This window comes from Megascapheus bottae, chromosome 23, assembly GCF_031878675.1.
Source record: "Megascapheus bottae isolate mThoBot1 chromosome 23, mThoBot2.hap1, whole genome shotgun sequence".
Lineage (NCBI taxonomy): Eukaryota > Metazoa > Chordata > Mammalia > Rodentia > Geomyidae > Megascapheus > Megascapheus bottae.
Genome location: NC_143531.1, coordinates 12,620,264 through 12,632,903, shown reverse-complemented (window position 1 = coordinate 12,632,903; position 12,640 = coordinate 12,620,264). Strand labels below are relative to the sequence as shown.

Genomic DNA, 12,640 nt, shown 5'->3' with positions numbered 1-12,640 from the left:
GTGCAGGGGGGAAAGAAGGGGTGCAGGGTGGAAGTGGTGGGGACCGCCGGGTCCGACACCTGGGTGGGAAAGGGAGGGGTGGCGGGGAGGGGGTCGGGGAGGGGGCGATGGTGGGGCTGGAGTGGGAGCCGGGTGTGCGAGGGGGGGCGGAGGGGGCGGAGAGCCCGGTGAAGGGTGTCTTTATTCCTCTCCAGGGCGCATCTCCACCGACGGTGAACTGCCGGGCAGCCGCGTCCTCCTGGGCATTATCCTCCAACTGTTACAACTAAAATAAAGAAAGTCATTCCAGCGAGCTGCGAGGACGGAGGGAGGGAGGGAGGGGGCGAGTTGTTGTGGGTTTGAGTTTTTTTTTTTAAAGAAATAAACACTGCCTCCCTTACCAGACCCCGCCGCCCCCCTCCCCGAGCGCCTACAGTCTTCAGTCGTTTGCATAACAATCAGCAAGACGAGATTCCCCTCCCTATGATTCCTAGCCTCCCCCCTTCCCACTTCCTACCCCAGCTCCCTCCCTCCCAACAGCCAAGCACAGCGCCTCCCCCTCCCCCTCCTCTGGTAACCCTCCTGAGAAAAATGTATTAATAGCCAGGATACCCGGGGAAAGAGGGAAGACGGGGTGACGGATGCCGAGGGAAAAGGGCAATTGGAGTGCTAAAGACATGCAAATCAGGGGTGGGAGAGCGATACTACCTATAAGCAGAGGGCATTTAAACATTATGAAATGTGTGAACAAGTGCTGTCGGGGCATGCAAATGCTGCAAAGTACAGAAAGGAAACACACACACACACCAGCAATGGCCCTATGAGGAAAATGAACAGGAAATTAGCAAATGAAGTACTGAGAAAGTCTACAATACATCCGAGTATAAACTGTAAGCAAACACAATACAACTGAGAGCTCAGAGACTGCCCACATACAATCTGAACTAAAGAGGCAGAGAGACAGGGGGGGGGGGGGAGGGAGGAACTACCAGCTGCCACTGTGTCCTTCTGTGTCTGCGGTCATTAGTTTGAATCCCAGCACAGCTGGCTCTGTTAGGGTCTTAATTCAATGGACCAAGGACAGGTCTCAATTGTACAAGCCATTTGGTGGTGGGGCTTGATGGGGTAAGAGGGTGTTAGTACTGTCCTACTTGTTTAAAAGAAAGGGAGGGGGAAGAGAAAAGAAAGATGCACTAGATAATTTTTTTTTTAATACAAGCAATGTCAAAGGCTTTGAACCTAATGGCTGCAGCCTCTGTCATCCCCAGTTATTCCCAATGGTGATTACTGTCTCTTTCCAAGATAAGAGGAAGACATGGATGGGACAGCCCCCCCCCCCCACACACACATGCACGAATTTCTCACCATCATTGGTATTTTTTAACATTGAATTAAAAGGGGGAAAAATCCCAGAAGATGGTGTTTAACCAAAGAAATGTCACAATGATCTTTTTTTTTTCTTTTGCTCTTTTTAAAGAGGAAAGTTTAATGCTAACTGGGTGTTTGCATTCATCTCTCTGCTTACAAGCAAGCCATTATTCTGCTTTAGGAAAAGGTCTTTTAGTTGTATATGACACAGAGGAAGATACACCACAGGCTATTAAGAAGTAAAGAAAAGGTATAAAGTGTGCATACACCTTAAAAAACCAGTTTCTTTGTTTCCAGATATATATATAATATATATATATATGTATAGGGGCAGAGTATCTTTCAGTGACACCTTTTAAAGCCCACAGATTGGTCCTGAATGTGGAGTTCTGGGAATTCATAATGTGGGCCCAATAGTTTTAGTCTCAAATATTCAGACTTTAAAATGGATATCAATTATAGTAATTACACTTATAATTAGATTAATGAACCATTTATGCCTAAGCTCCAAGTGCAAAACTTCCAAGACCTACAGATGAGGTGCCCTAAAAACAGAAGTTGAGGTACACAAGTCCCTATTAGGCAAAGTAAATCAAGATAAGGAACCTCACCCCAGGCTGGATTCAAAGCTAGCAGGCATCTTTCAATCACAGCAAGTAACTAATCATTCAGGAACACCTCTGTGGTTTCACATGAGGAAAAACTGCTCTTTTCTAAGGTCTGATGGCAATACAAAGGGTGCCCCCAAAAATGCTCCTAGCTAAGGATTCTTGATGCTTGGAAAGGATGGGGGGGCTGAGGGGAAAGAAGATACTGCAAAAATATGCATAGAGCTTCAGTTTTCTGCAAATCACATTGCAACTGCAAGACCATAATCAATGCTACTCGGTTAAAACTAGTTATGCCAACCATGCAATAGACATCATCATACTGAGAGGAGGGGGAAATTTCAACATTTTAGTCTTTTGACCTTGTTCCAAATGCAGGAATAATGCAATGTCCCCCTTTCAGAGTCTTAGAGTGGTGTTTCAAAACAGAAGCTTTCCTTGCTTTTCTGATGGCCACCACCTTTCCCCAGTTCCAACCTCAAGGTTTAATGCCACCAGAAACTGTAGAAAATGATTGTACCCAGTCTCCAGGTCATTATTGTTTAATTCTTGCCTCTCAGGAACATGAAAAAGGTACCTAAGCCACCTCTATTGTTTGGATTTTATTTAGCATTAAAATAAAACACACACACACACACACACACACACACACACACAAATAACTATAGTTCTATACCATACCTAAATTAGACATCCAGACTTCATGAACCTAGTTTGCCTTTAAACAATGTGACTGTACATACCTAATATTGTAAGTCTGCTCTACCAGAGACACAGAGATCAAAGGTCATATTTAACATTCAGGAGGAGGGGGCGGGTACAGATTAATTAATAAATTAATACAGCCACAGCTTTTATTGCTGAAGTCCAGCATTAATAATCTACTTTTACAATCCCAACGGACAGCAAACATTGGAGAGAGACAGAAATTGAGAGGGAGAGACTGAGAGAGATTGAGAAAGAGGTAGCCAGAGAAAGAGAAAGAACAATCACTTACCAGTCTCTTTTTATTTGGGGAGCCTTAGAATTTGCAGACGCTGCCAGTCTGCCTTTAATTAGTTGCACATCACCCCCTAACACAAAGAAACACAAATCCAGATGTGTCTTGGCAGCTCCCAATTACAACTTTAATACTTGTAAACAAACTGTTGGGGAGGGGGGGCGGTAAATAAATACGCGGATCAAAAAAAAAATACCTGTAAATGGCTTTTTTTTTTTCTTGTTGCGGAGAGGAGGAGGAGGAGGAGATGGTGTTAGTGGTGGGGGTGGAAGGAGGAGGAGGAGGTGGGGTGGGGGGAGGAGAGAGAGGAAAGAGCCGAGTGTGCGTGTATGTGTGAGAGCAGAGCGCGGGGCTGTAGCCGGTGGTCTGTCCTCTCCCTGCGCGTGGCTCTCCGTCCGTCTCCAGTCGCTGTGTGCGAGGGAGGGAGGGAGGGAGCCGGGGAGTCTCTCCTCGCTCTTTCTCACCCTCCCCCCTTCTCTCTGTTTGTGTGTGTGTGTGTGTGTGTGTGTGTGTGTGTGTGTGTGTGTGTGTGTGTGTGTTGCTGGGGGGGAGGGGATCGCAGAGAAAGGCGAGGGAGGAGGTGGAGAGGGGGAGGAGGAGGAGGTGTGGAGCTGGGGGCGGGCGCGCGGGGCGGAGGGGGGGACCGGTGGAGGTGGGGGGGACGATTGGCGCCGAGGTGAGGAGGACGCGGGGACGTGGACACCTACTGATGATTGGCTGCAAATTACACGGGGGACAAGAGGCGCACGCGGGCCAGCGCTCCTTTTCACAAATCCCCGGCTCCGCAGCCGAGCCACGTTTACCGGCTCGACTGCAGCCCGCCCGCCCCCCTCCGCCCGCCCGCCCGCCCCCCTCCCGCCCTCGTGCAGCCCCCCCACCCGCCCGCGCCCCGCTCGCCAGCTCTGCGCCCTGCGCCCTGCGCACAGGGCTGTTGATTATTTTCTTTTTCTCTCCCGGATAATTGTTTGGAAGGAGTGGAAAGAGGGCGTCTCTCCCTCTCCCTCCCCCTCCCTCCCTCCCTCCCTCCCTCCCTCCCTCTCTCCTCTCTCTCTCTCTCTCTCTCTCTCTCTCTCTCTCTCTCTCTCTCTCTCTCTCTCTCTCTCTCTCTCTCTCTCTCTCTCTCTCTCTCCCCCTCCCTCCTCCCTCCCTCCCTCCCTCCCTCCTCTTTTTCTCCCTGCCTCCCCCGTGGTGTGTGTGTGTGTGTGTGTGTAAATAAACTTGTCTGGGTTTTTCTGGCTAGACTGAGAAGAGCAATACAAGAAACAGAGAGGGGAAGGAAGAAAAAGAGGTGGCGTGTCTGTTGGAAGAATGCTCTGGGTAGGTCGCATCCTGTGGCATGCTTCTAAATCATGAGAGTGGATAAAAATCAAAAGAAGAACAGCCCTTCCCAGTGGAGCCTGAAGGAAGGGGAAAGGCTGGGGTGCCCTGCTGGTGACGTGTATTCATCCCAGAATGGAAAACGCTGGCGATGAGATGCCTGAGCCATGGGGCGGTCGGTCCCAGGGTCTGTTCTCTGTCCAGTTTCTCCTCTCTCTTCTCCTAGGGATAGTCTTCCTCCCTCTTCCCGTCCTCCTTTTCCTCCTCCTCCCCACTCTACACACATACACACACACACACACACACACACACACACACACACACACACACACACACCCCTTCTCCCTCATATATGGCAATTGCACCTTGTAGTTCCCCAAAATTAAATCAGTCTTTTTATTTTACTATCCAATCTTTAATTCCAAACTTTACTTAAACCCAACTTCTATCTCTAAAGCAATCTATTTTGTCTTAGTATGTCATTAACATTGTCATTAACACTTTACTTCCTGTCAACAGCAGAAACCGTTTAGTAACTCACAGATCAGTCTTTTTACTACGGATCAAATAGAAATAAAACTTACTCATAAATGCAGCTGTTAATTAACCTTTTCTCTTCTGCCTCTAAAAATAACAAAACCTGAGCTATTCTTGGGTACCTAGTATCCTACTATTGATTGTATCCTCTGGTGGAAATAGATGTGAAATATGATATAAAATTATGAATCCTTTTAAATTATTTTTTCTAAGAGGAAAATAGAATGGGTAAGTATAAACTAGAGGAAAGAAAATTTTAGAGCAGAATAAAGTTATACATTAAATTAAAACTATTCCAGGGGTACTACAATAGTTTCAGAAAAAGGGGGAGAAAGTCATAATGAGCTATTTCTTTTGTAAGAGCAAAATACTGATAGGCTTTTTTCTTTTTTTTTTGGTAGGTCATGGGGCTTGAACTCTGGCCCTTGGTGAGGTCAGTGAGCTCTTCAATTCAAGGCTACCACCCTACCCCTAAAGCTACAGTGCCACTTCCGAATTTCTGGTGGTTAATTGGAGATAAGAGTCTCAGGGACTTGAGTGCCAGGGCTGGCTTGGAACCTCGATCCTCAAATCTCAGCCTCCTGAGTAGCTAAGATTACAGGCATGAGCCACCTCACCCAGCAAGGCATTCTTTTTGTATTCCCCTTTCCATAAAATAGATATTCATATATATTTCCCAAGAGTTCATCAATTATAGGGAATAGAAGGACTAAGATGAAAAAAATGAAGGTTGGAAGAAACGAAGGTGCTTTTTCAACAGTGAGCAAAGATTGTAATAGAGGACAGCTGTGTTTTGTGACTCAGTGATTAATATTCATACTGTGTCATTTTTAAAAAAAATCAGAGGCTAAGTTTGGCTGTACACATTATTTGCCATTTACAGGCAAAATAATTGGTTGTTAATAATTCCACCATAATAAATTTTATTCTTGTGCTAAAGCTTTCTAGAAGCAAGAAAGTAAATTTTCCATTAAAGACATTTTGTTTTTATTTTGTTTTAATCTGAATATCCATGAGAGTCTACCAAGTTGCAGTCACATCATAAAGTGTGAATGCATTCTAGCAACACGACAGATTCTTATACATCCTTTCAAATATTTAAACATTGATCTGATGCTATAAGTTTTGACATTTGTAAATAAGCATATTTTCTTCATCCAATAAGGTACCATGTTCTTTTGTGCCTAACTTTCCTTGCTAGAAATTCCTTCTTACAGAGGTATCAATATTCGAGAAGTAATGTACCCACTACCTGATGAATGTAACTATAACCCCTCTATACATTACCTGGAGAATAAAATACAATTTAAAAAATTCCTTCTCGGGGCCAGGAGTTTGGCCTAGCAGTAGAGTGCTTGCCCAGCATGCGCAAAGACTCCGGTTCGATTCCTTGGCACCACATACATAGAAAAAAGCCAGAAGTGGTGCTGAGGCTCAAGTGGTAGAGCTCTAGCCTTGAGAAAGTCCAAGTATAGTGCTCAGGCACTGAGTTCAAGCCCAGGACTGGCAATAAATAAATAAATTAATTAATTAATAAAAAAATATTTAAAAATTCCTTCTCACATCATTTTTCCATAGGCTGGGGGAGGGGAGGAATCTCAATATCACTTTGAAATCTTAAATGAAAAAATAAGCTAAATTCCAAGAATTTTATTTTCTAGTTAGTGAAACCACAAAAGTACTTAGTCTCAATAATAAGTACCCCGGTTTGTTCAGATCCAATTGAGTGAGATTCTGTATAAAGCACATTGCAGATACTTTTATTTCATTCTTGCAATAACCTTAGGAGGTAATTATTTATTACTTCCATTCTACAAATAAGGACATTGAGGTGTAGTACAGTCTAAATTGACTCAGGAAATTAATTGTAACAAGGCCAGAATTTGTACTCAATCTTATTTCATTCCAAAGCCGAGTGGTAATATCCTCAATCTTAGTTTCATGATCGATAATTAAAACAGTAAATCCTCTCTGAATATTAGAACTTTAGAGTAAATTATGATTAGAATCCCCTTGTTAATAGGACATTAAGTGAAAATGTAAAATAAATTATAAACTCTGTGTCTTACAGCATTGATATAGCATCTATTCTTTTGTTGTTGTTTTGTTCTATTTTGTTTGTGAGTGGAGGGTGCTATCTCCGGGCCTGTTTGTACTCAAGATTAGCATTCTGCCATTTGAGCCACAGCACCACTTCCAGGTTTTGAGTGATGAATTGGAGATAAGAGTCTCACAGGAACTTTTCTGCCCAGGCTGGTTTCAAACCATGATCCTCAGATCTCAGCCTCCTGAGTAGCTATGATTGCAGGTGCAAGCCTGGCTTGCATCCATTGTCTTGTCACTAGGGAATTGGTTGTATTCCAAACCAGATATGATAAAGGGGATTACACTTTTCATATTCACACTTTGTTATGATTTATATGAGTACAGACATTCATATGTCTACCACATCCTACAGATGTGCCACAGTGACTCCTTCAAGAAGCCTGCGACAACTCCCAACTACTTGGAAGTTGCATGCACCTTTACTCTGTTTTGTATGCAGCTAATCTTTATGGATACTTTGAGGAGAAAGGAAAATCCCCATCTGAGTGTCACCTGAAAAAGCGTCCCTATCCTGCATAGATGTGGTATTGCAGTACGTTCCACTTAAAGTCCTGCTGACGTCCGTATTGACTGGGATTCATATCATTATTCTGGAATCTCTAAAAAGATAGAGAATAGGTCAAATAGACCTGAAAATGCATTGCTTGTAGGTCTAATCATTTAGGGTAGACTAAAGATTCAGGTTTCCTGCTACCTGGGGCCTTTGTCATTAACTACTTCTGCTCAAGCTGGCAGAAGGACATGGAGGAGGCATAGTTAGAAAAAGACTGTTCTTATAGGCAAATGATATGCCTGCAATCCCATTTGGGAGACTGAAGAAGGAGGAGGAGCTAAGCCTGGGCTACATAGTGAGTTCTAGGCCAGTCAGGACTACATAGTAAAACCTTGTCTCAAAGAAAAAATGCAAAGACAAAGATATACTACCATTATAAATACTATGACCTTGGTCTTAAAGTGGGACACAGCATGACAGCTTCCATGTACTTGGCAATTATGAAGTACATGCCCCACATCGCTGCAAAAATTGCTGGGCTATTACCATGGAGAACAGAAATCACTTGGGCAGGGCCTGGGAGTTTGGCCTAGTGGTAGAATGCTTGCCTAGCATGCACAAAGACCTGGGTTCAATTCCCCACAATCACATACACAGAAAAAGCTGGAAGTGGTGCTGCGGCTCAAGCACTTGCTTTGAGCAAAAAGTGTCCAAGGACAGTGTCCAGGCCCTGAGTTTAAGCCACAGGACTGGAAAAAAAACAAAAAAAAATGAAAAAAGCACTTGGGGAGCAGGGGTAAGCTGACAGTCTCCCAATCAGGGGAATACTAGAAAGAGAATAACCTTTGAGAAAGACTAGGATGACCGTACAGCCCTAAATTGACCCTTGATATTTTTTTTACCCTTGGGAGCTTTTTAACATGGTTATCTTCCTTTGAGATTACCACTGAAAACAATATCTTAGTGGCTGTGGAAAGTTTGACTATTATGGACCAATTATGCCTCCTTAAATATCTAGAGCACAGCAAAGGCAAAATTAGAAAATTCCAATTCCAATTTACTAAAAATTAAATTGAAGAACATAAAAGCCATGCAAAGGAAAGTGCCTAAGTCCAAAAGATAATGACTTCCGGGTAAATCTTGAAGGCCAGCCCTTTATAGTAGTGTTTCCAAAACCCAGAGTTAGCCCCTCTCCTCAATGAAGAATTCCCTATTCATTGCAAAAGTATCCACTTCTAGCCCAGAATAGGAAAATGGAGCAAGTCACCAAACAGTAGAGCCCATATCCCAGTTCATACCCATAGTCTCTCAGAAGCCTTTTCCCAGCCATTCACAGTGTAAATAGCAAAGCAAGAAGATAAGTAGAAAAATGAGTGTGTTATCTCTTATCTACCATGGTTGACTTCTTTACCAGAGTTTCAGCTTCTTGACCTTAGGGGTTGTGTCTTAGTGATCATGTGTCCCATCTCATAAGTCATTCCTGGCACAAAGAAGGATTCCCTAACAGCTCGTGCCCCACAAGTGAAACTAAAGCTGCACCTCTATAATGTATACTTACAAGTTCTCCATTTCTAGTCAGATAAAAGTACAAATTCATCCAATGGTACTCAAAGTCCTTCTCGAATTAGCCTATCTCAAGAGGCACATTTTCTGTTTCTCCTTCCTGGAACTTGACTTCAGAAGAACTATATCTTTCAGAAATCTGTCATCTTCCCATGACCAAAGGTAAGAAAATAATTAACAACAAGAAAGCCCTGTAGTCAGAGAACTATTATTTCTGTGGAAGAGACTTTTGTATATTGTGAATTACTATATTATGATGAAGTAATATTTTAAATGCTTCAAAAGAACATTATATTGGCATTAATAGGGGTTTCCTTGGCATCTAAACAATTAGGATTAGATTAGATCCATTTTTAAAAAAAAATCACTATTCTGCACACCTATTATTTTCTTTCACTTCTAATTAAATACCAATACATCATTATCATAATGCTGATATTCATATTCCGGAGTCCTTTTCACCTGAGAACACAATAGGTCATATGTACTGACATTGTTTTCCCAGCTCTCTTCACTCTTACCTTTTGTCTATAATGTGCATTTATGGAATGGTTGGTCACTGTTAAGGATAATAACTATGAAAATTGAGGATAATGAAAATAATGAGTTCATAGGGTTAAACCTGTTATCCTATTCTTATTAGCACCATATTCAAATCAACTAATCAACTACCATGCATTCCAATATTTTAATACAGACTGGACATTAAACATACATACAAGATACTATACTGGGCATAAATTTTTAGGAATATGTTTTATTATGACCAAATTTTATTAGATCGATTCTTATATGTGTCATTTTATCGTATCCTATGAATTTTCCTGTCTATAAAAATATAACTGATATAGAAGTTTTCCACAAACACGAAATTTGATAGTTTCTCTCATATCTCAAAAAGGGAACGTTTTGGAAATGCAGTGCTTTCATAGGTTCTTAAATAACTTGATTTGTTTAGGGATACTCTTCCTTTTACCTTATCATCAATATTTGATCTAATGTGCTCACTAAATATTTAGAAATCCAAGCACAGAACATTGCAGATTTTCAATTTATTCATGAAGGAAATAATGCATCAAATTTGGTTTCTAACACCAAGTCATGGTAAGTAGCTTCAAGACACTAATTGGCCAAAACACAAATTTGCAGAGTCACAGCTGTCCTTAGGATCTCTCTCTCTTTAGAAGCTTCTTCTCTTTTTAGAAGCTCTATGCAGACCCTTTACCCAGGAAAATTTGCCTTAGCCATTGGGCTTTCAGGAGAATGTACTCTTACAGAAAGGTAAATAGTGGTACGTAACAGTATGAAATATGAGCTAACCAGAAAATATTCAGTAAGTATTCAGAAAGTATTCAGTACAAGTATAAGCACTCAGTGGCCTGTGCCCCCAGGACAGGAGGTCGGTGGAGCAGTTTCAGTCTCTGTTCTTGGCCATTCTTTTCTGCACCCACATTTTTTTTTTTGCCAGTCCTGGCTTGAGCTCAGGGCCTGATCACTGACCTTGGGCTTTCTCAAAGCTAGAGTTCTACCCCTTGAGCCACAGAATCACTTCCAGCTTTTTTCTATGTATGTGGTATGGAGGAATCAAACCCGGGTCTTCATGCATGCTAAGCAAGCACTCTACCACTAAGCCAATCTCCCACGTCTTTACCCACATTTTATATGACAGGTTTTGTAGGACTCTGGAATGCCAGGATCAGAGACTCCTCATGGAATCCTCATCCTCAGTGGAAACCCCAAACTTAACTCCTAACAGTCTCTAGTTAAGGTTCTGCTTAGCTGGAGATGAAGAAGTGAAGCTTTGGTTTAAAGTAAAGTTTCTGTGTAGACATTTGCCATTTTATAAATGGGTCTGAATTTTCATATGACCAAACTAGATTTGTTCGGTTATTAAAAACAATCACACACACACACACACACACACACACACACAAATGTTCTTAATAATGAAGTCACTTCTAACATTTTTAAAGATGTCAAATTAGACTGAGAAAAGTCGTACCTTCTAAGTTCTGGGAAACTTTGAAATTAAATATATTTGAACCCTTTTCTCCCTTCAGTAATTTTAATTAGAATCAATTTGCCATTTTTAAACCCAACAGAAATGTTGGAGAGTGTACATCTTCATTTCTCTTTCCTCACTAGCTGGAGATTTTACATTTCTGATGCAACCCGGTTATCTTCAGTTGCAACATTACAGGTTTATAGATATGAGTCTCAATATTTTTTTTCAAATTAAAACCATTCTTGATGCTGTCTTTGACAGTGTTTCCATGGTTTAATGTATCTTCAATTAGCCCCTTTAAAAAAAAAGACAAGAAAAGAAAAAGCATTTCTTTCCTCTTTGTTGAGAATAATTCAAGATAATATCCCTGAGTTGTTAACGCTCAGAAAGATCCACACTCCTCCGTTCCCATGCTGACCTTTGTTATGCTGTAGTTATAGCAACAAGGAGAGTTCCTTCTGTCTGTCTGCTGTGTTCTCTTTCCAAACTAATGACAGCCTTTTATATGCTGTTGTGTAGTATGGAGAATGCTTTACGTGCATTGATTTCTTGATTTACGGATGCGTTTAGCTACATCAGCCATTTAAATGGAAATTTTTAAATATATGCAATTAATTGAAATAGAGTTTGCCTACTATCTATGTTATTTATGGAATAGGAATTGTTCATTTCGTGATATTGTTCCATATTGTCTTGCAGCTTCCCTAGTTAACTTTCAATTTAACTTCTCGATGATCAAGTTTATTTATCTTGTCATTATATCTGCTTCATCTAAGCATCTGCAGACATGGGGAAGACAGAAAGGGAGTCAAATCCTTTTTAGAGAGCAATCTGATATAAGAATTTGTAGTTTATTTGCCAAACTGGGCCATACACAATTGCTTTGACCTTAGGCATTTTAGTATCATTTTACCAGTCTGGAATATCGGATTAATTATAGTAATTACCTATCTCACAGGGCTTCTGAGGTTTAATTAATGTTAGCCAAGTGTTAGAGCTACATAGAACAGTATTATAGAAAGCAAACTGCCTGAAAAAGATCCCCATAACTCCCTAGTCACTATATACTATTTTATTTCATGTACTTTTTTTTATTTCAGAATGCAAGTCCTGTTTAGTATCTTTCTCTCTCATCTCACTATATTGTCTTCCATACTTAGGATTTACCTGGGAAGAAAATTTCCCAGAATCACACAAGATTGGGTTGACCAGAGGCTAACAAGTAGACAAATTGAATCAGAATCATTAATTGACACTCAGCAATTTGAATTTTGTGTTCATGGAACTGAATTGGACAGCTATTTCAAAAATTAGGAAAAGAAAATCTGAAAACATTGTGTCTTCAGTCCACTCAGGAAATGGTAGTGAGAGTTTGTTTCAATGATGGAGCCTCTAAGTGGCTGGCAGATTAGTGTTTCTTGCTACTCAACATCTACTTGTCCACTAAATTAGCAGCACATACTTTTGAGAACACATGCACTAGCTTTCTAATACACAGCAGTGTTTGGCCCCTTAGACAGGGGATGGAATCCAGTCCCTGGCTCTGCTTGCTAAGCCTTGTTCTTGTGGATCAGAGAATGACAGAGTCCTTGTTGAACCAGACGTGTCCTGGTCAGTATTCCAGCAATAAGTCAATTCAATAGAACAGTGAACCTCAGAGCCAC

At 41.5% G+C, this 12,640-nt stretch overlaps 1 long non-coding RNA gene across 1 annotated transcript; it reads right to left on the bottom strand.

Moving 5' to 3' along the window:
• Positions 1-12: 12 nt before the first annotated feature.
• Positions 13-3,240, bottom strand: LOC150047330 (uncharacterized). Its single transcript, XR_016539423.1, has 3 exons — positions 3,152-3,240; positions 2,953-3,028; positions 13-265 (listed from the first exon to the last, which is right to left on the bottom strand). It is a non-coding gene; the product is annotated as an uncharacterized LOC150047330 (long non-coding RNA).
• Positions 3,241-12,640: the final 9,400 nt, after the last annotated feature.